This window comes from Hevea brasiliensis, chromosome 6, assembly GCF_030052815.1.
Source record: "Hevea brasiliensis isolate MT/VB/25A 57/8 chromosome 6, ASM3005281v1, whole genome shotgun sequence".
In the NCBI taxonomy this organism is placed as follows: Eukaryota; Viridiplantae; Streptophyta; class Magnoliopsida; order Malpighiales; family Euphorbiaceae; genus Hevea; species Hevea brasiliensis.
The window spans coordinates 96,788,568-96,794,567 of NC_079498.1; positions in this window are offsets into that span (position 1 = coordinate 96,788,568).

The following is a 6,000-nucleotide window of genomic DNA, read 5'->3' on the forward strand; positions in this document are numbered from 1 at the left end:
ATAAAGTTTCTCCTATACCTAAGACCTACCCAGCCTATAAAATGGTTCAAATAATACTTCTAAACTCAGCCTATATCTCATTAATATCATATGACCCCTCCTAGGTCGTTTAAAACAGGCAAAACTCATATATTACACATAAAATAATTATTTAAAAATTTGGGGTATTATATTTTTTCCCCCTTTCAAAAAAATTTGTCCTCGAATTTTAAATAAAAAAAAGTGCCAAGGAAAAGAAGGTGGTTATTCATTGCTTCTCTGACTCTGCTGTAGTGTCCTAGCTATCATCATCATTCTGTAGTGGAACGCTTACCTCTAACTATTCATTGACCCTTTTTCTGACATCTCAAGTACTCCCTATACCTCCATCGTACTTAACTTGATATATCATAACTTCAATCAACTTTAGTGCTTACCCCTCTTCCGTCGCACCCCAACATGCCTCTTAGTAACTTCAGTCCTTATTTCTCTCTTTCAACAACCTCCACTCCCTAAAGACATGATTTAGGCTTCTTATCCTACGGTATCCTATGAGATACTTTCTTGCAGCACCTATCATAGGCATCTCGTTCGAAATCCTTACTTGTCCTATGACCTCAATGGTCAACACCTATGCATCTTCTCACTCCCATGATACTTCGAATTTCCAATCTCTTTTGTGTCATTTCTAAGGTTCTTAGACTAACTCCTATCCATCTTATGTAACTAGTCATGTAGAGTTCTATTCAAGTGCTAAGTGTACCCTACACCATCTATCAACATTGGAAAGTGAACTGGGTCTCTCCTCCTATGTGACCAAAGTGTTTGTATTCCCTGATAACCCAGTTAACGCAACCTTATCATTTTCCACTCCTTCTCTGCAATGGAAGTATCTTGACTTGACGTACTTTTTGACACATTAGCATTTAGATCGAGGCTCCACTACTTCTTTAATTTATCATCTCACTATAACTTGTTTTAAACATCCCTTAGTGTGTCCCTAGCATACTTATTCCTCCTTATTCTCATCATTGTAACTAACACTACCTAGCTTTTCTCCTATCCTTAAGATCTTATCCACTTTCTTTTCCTGTTTCTGCTATTGTTGATACTTTTCAACCTACTTTGCTTATTCTTTAACTTTTGTCCTCTCTCACCCTTATACCTTTATCCTTCAAGGATGTCCATCCAATCATCAACTTCAATCTTCTTTTTATTTTTTAGTCCCATCTTGAATACTAGTTCCATTATTTCTGGAATTTTAACCTTAAGATTGGCTCTTATTAGCACTTCTTTTACATTATGTAATACTTGTAATTGACCATAAAAAATTCTTCTTATAGCTCCTTCCCAACTTGACCATTAGAACATTAATATTCCCTACTATCCTTAGTAGGAAATTACTCATCCTGGTTAGATAGGAGTCCTAGAAACTATAAGTTTCATCTGAACTAACATGGTTGTGGGAAATGTGTGCTATGCCTTAATTCCAAACAAGATACTTCACGTGTTCCCACTAATATAACCACATATACTGCCCACAGCTTTCCAACTTCAGCCTTAAATTTACCCATCAGCAATAATTCCATCCACTGAAACTTGAAGGAGTGGAAGCATGAATATTTTTCATTAGAGCATTGAATTTCAAAAATTTTCTTCTAGGGTTACATGCATCATACCACATCTTTTATGTGCCTAATTAATTTCAATACTCAATTGCATATTAAAACACTTTTAATATGTATTAGGATCTATGTTTGCCATTCAAGATTGTGAATTAACAAATTAATTCATTTAAACCCTAGTTTAAAAGAGGAGTTAGAGCACTAACCTCTTTGATGCACTATGGATGTGATTGGCACTTTTAGGAAGTACCTAGGACCCCAAGTGTTGTCCCTCTAGCTTGTCTACACCAAGATCACCAATGGGCAGCCCCCAATTTGCTTCTCAAGCCTTTGCAAACTAATTATAAATTGGGTTCTTACCTTTAGAGAGGTTGTATGTGTGTATAGAACACTAGAAATAATTTCTAGCAATTTTAATTCAAAGGGAGTGGAGTGATTCTATTTGAATTGATGAGAAAAGATGAAGAGAGAAGAGGGAGAAATAGGTGCCGCCACACATAAAGAGAATGGAGAGAGTGACTAATTTTTTTTATTTATAACATCTCTTTATATAATTAGGTCAAGTAATCACTTAAACCCTATGCCACATGTCACCACCATATTGCATCTTATTTTTAATTGACTTAATTACATTAAGCCAAGTGTCAATGTCGTAAGGGTTTTTGTGGTCGCCTGGACGAGTTCTCACCGAAGTGGGAAAAGTGAGGAGTCGCCACTTTAATTTTGAGAAAAACTAAAGAAAACCATTTGTAAAAATAAATTAAAAAAGGAACCACTTCGAAAATAAAGATTCTAGGTTCAGGGTCCGTATACGGGTAGGGAAGGTGTTAGGCACCCCACCTTGTCCCTCAACGAGTGTAAGTAGATTTAACATTGTGCTCTTCATAAATTAAAATTGGTAATTAGGGGGGGGGGTTTAAATGACGATATTAATCCTTCGTATGGATAAAAGCAAATTTTGATATTTCACTATTCAAGGCTGCCCAAGAACATGAGAACATGAGATGACCCTTAGTGAGTAGGCGTCGTGTAGCAGATTTTTGTTTAGGGGTTACTTTGTATATTGAAGTTGTGATATTTTAATTTGGATTTTAGTTAAGAGAACTCAGGTACGAAATTTCTCCTGATCCCTTGATGTATTTTGTTAAGAGTTTGAGCGGGAGAGTTTGGATAAGAACTCTCTTTCGATCTCCACATATTTTATTAAGATTTTTTGGCTGAGAATCGGGTAAGAACTTTTCCCCGATCTCTTAAAGTATTTTGTTTAAAGTTTGAGTTATTGATCTCGGATAAGAACTCTCCTCCGATCTCCATATATTTTAAGATTTTGGTTGAGAATCGGGTAAGAACTCTCTCCCGATCTCTTAAAGTATTCGAATTAAAGTTTTAAGTAAAGGATCTCGGATAAGAATTCTCCTCCGATCTCCACGTATTTTATTAAAATTTTGGATGAGAATCGGTTAAGAACTCTCCCCCGATCTCTTAAAGTATTCGGTTTAAGGTTTTAAGTGAAGGATCTTGTATAAGAACTCTCCTCCGATCTCCACATTTTATTAAAATTTTGGATGAGAATCAGGTAAGAACTCTCCCCCGATCTCTTCAAGTATTTTGTTTAAAGTTTTGAGTGAAGGATTTCGGATAAGAACTCTCCTCCGATCTCCACATTTTATTAAGATTTTTGGCTGAGAATCGGGTAAGAACTCTCCCCTGATCTCTTAAAGTATTTATTAGGATTACATATCGTAAGAACTTTGAACTAAGGATTCTGGTGACCGAGGGTGCAAGAAACCCGTGTAAAGCTTTTCCTAACCCACTGGGCCTTATAACTAGAGAGTGGATGCAAGACCGAACTTCTTACCGATCCCCTATGTGATCGCTTTATCAGAACTCTTTGATTGACGATATTCGATCTCTTTTAATTGCTAGTCTGGGATCCGATCCTATCTCGATTCCTGCTCTATTATGTTATCACCTGGGCTCGTTTCACAGCCCGACCTCATAACTTATTTGTTGGACCTACTATTCGACCTTTTGTTACACCTATCCTTTTGTCATTTTTATTTGATCGAAAACTCTCATATCGAAATGCCCCTGCCTACGTTCTTTTGAGTATTTACAAGTTGCCTGTGAATTGAACGTCTACTCTTGAAGGAAATGAAAACTAAATGAAATTTGCAAATGAAATAAATGAAGACACAGGAAATAACTATTGGCCTAGACAATCTATTTTGAGAAAATAAAAGAAATTTCAAAAGAAAGCTGGAGAAAATAAATAAGGGCATTCGATAAAATAATAGTTTAGACGCTTACCTGTGGGGAATTGAGGAGACGGATGGAATGACTCTGAAATCCACAAATCTTACAGAGGTGAAAGTTGACGGCCGAAAGACTAGTACTTACTCGAAGTAATGGGAACCAAGTCGGAATGAAATTGAGCTTGGAGAGTAATGTACTGATATTAGGGCGGTAAGGATGAAACTGAACGAAAATGGTCTTACAGAGTAATGAACAGGCACTTAAAATGAAAATTTCAGGTTCAGAACTCCTTTTATGAAGATACTTAAGAAAACTGGTTTCTAAAGTTTCTCAACACTACGAAAGCTCAGAATGGCAAAGTAGCAAGACTGAATCAAATTTCAGAGTCTTTCCACTATAATCACCACCACCTTTTTTGTCCGTCCCTTCTACAGTATTGCATGCAGGTATTTATAAGGAACGGGTGTTCATAATGGAGGGTCAGGATCTCACCAGGGGAGACGGAGGGTTTAGATTCAAAAGGACATAATCTGATGCCTGAGAATTAAAGAGAATCAAAATGGAGGGTTGGGATTTCATTCAGAATATCCGTCCTTTCTTCTTTTAATCCAACAGCTCAGGGTCTTGCCTTACAAGATGAATCCGAAGGCTGGGAATAAAAAGCGTCAAACCTGTCGTCTGCTTTTTGATCTAAGGGCTCCGGGTTCGTCCTTACAATTATGATCATCGGTGGAGATCAAGATGTACAGGACTGCCATAACTGTTTTGGCGTCTGTCAGCTAGGTAGGCGTTTCTGCAAATGAGGCGTGTGGTGAAGATTTGATCATGTCTGCGACACTTTAACTAACTCGGCTCTGATTATGAAGAGAGTTGATTGAAAGTCATTTAATTTCTCTGCGCTTTTCGATCTCTATTTCCTCCCGATCTCCCTATTACGACCCTCTCTTTTTTCAATCTCTCTCATATCGGATCCCCCTCACTTCCCGATCTCCCCCATTCTAGATTTTTTCCTCTTTATCTGACTTGCCTTGGTCAAAAAAATAATTCTTCAGTTACTGATGCATCTGCTTCGGGTTCTGTATGCAATAAATGCCAGGGCCCTATATATATACAGTAATAGGAAATCACCTTCACACTTCACTTTTCCTTTTTCAGTTTATTTTCAAATGCACCACTTCCCCAATTCTAGCTTTTCCGGTGATAATTCTAATTAGGATGGCCATTTTGATCTTTTTCTGACTATTTCCTTTGCCTCTTGCTTGAAAATTTATGACCCCGGCGATCGGAGAGCTATGAGAATGTCATCTAATGACAGTGAAGGAACTGGACTAATTTACCGATCAAGGTCGAAAGTGACGGCCGTGCTGATCTCGAATCAGTCTGCCGGTACAATCGGTAGATCGATTTCAGACAAGAGGATCGCTAATTTCAATCTTGATATCGGTGACCGCCTCTTGAAGTTCATTTGGCTTCCAATCATATCGGGCATCTCGACTGCAGCTCGGTTCTGGTTAATGACATCGGTGATGACTCCTCTCAATATCATGAGAGTCATAATCACCTTTTCTGAGCAGCACATCTATCCAATATTTGTTACTGGATTTCTGATCAAACACATCTTTTGACTCAGCCACAAGACTAAGCTTTGACATAGGCCAGCATTTTGGGCTTTGGAGTAGTCTTAAGCTAGGTAGAATGTAGTGCTGATTTTGAGAGAGATCGCCCAAATGATGTAATTGAGATCGCCCAACTGATGTAATCAGATCTTTTGAGATAGCCCAAATGATGTAATTGAGATCGCCCAACTGCTGTAATCAGATCTTTTGAGATCGACCAAATGATGTAATCCGATCTTTTGGAAATGAAATGAAATTTTTTGTTTAAATGTTTGTCTTATTATTGCATTAGTTATTTTCTGATCTCTGATATGTGTATCCGATCTGATCTCTAAATGAATTGCCATTAGCCTATCCGTGGTTTCGGAAGTTTGTTCAATCCGATGACCTCGGCTAACCAATCTCATTTTTCTGGAACCTTCTTGCGACGTGTCAAGGAGGTGCGCCGGTTCCGCTAACCGATGCGTCGCTTGGGACTTCGTGAACATTTAATGCTCATATGGGTATAAAAAAGGAAGAGGTGA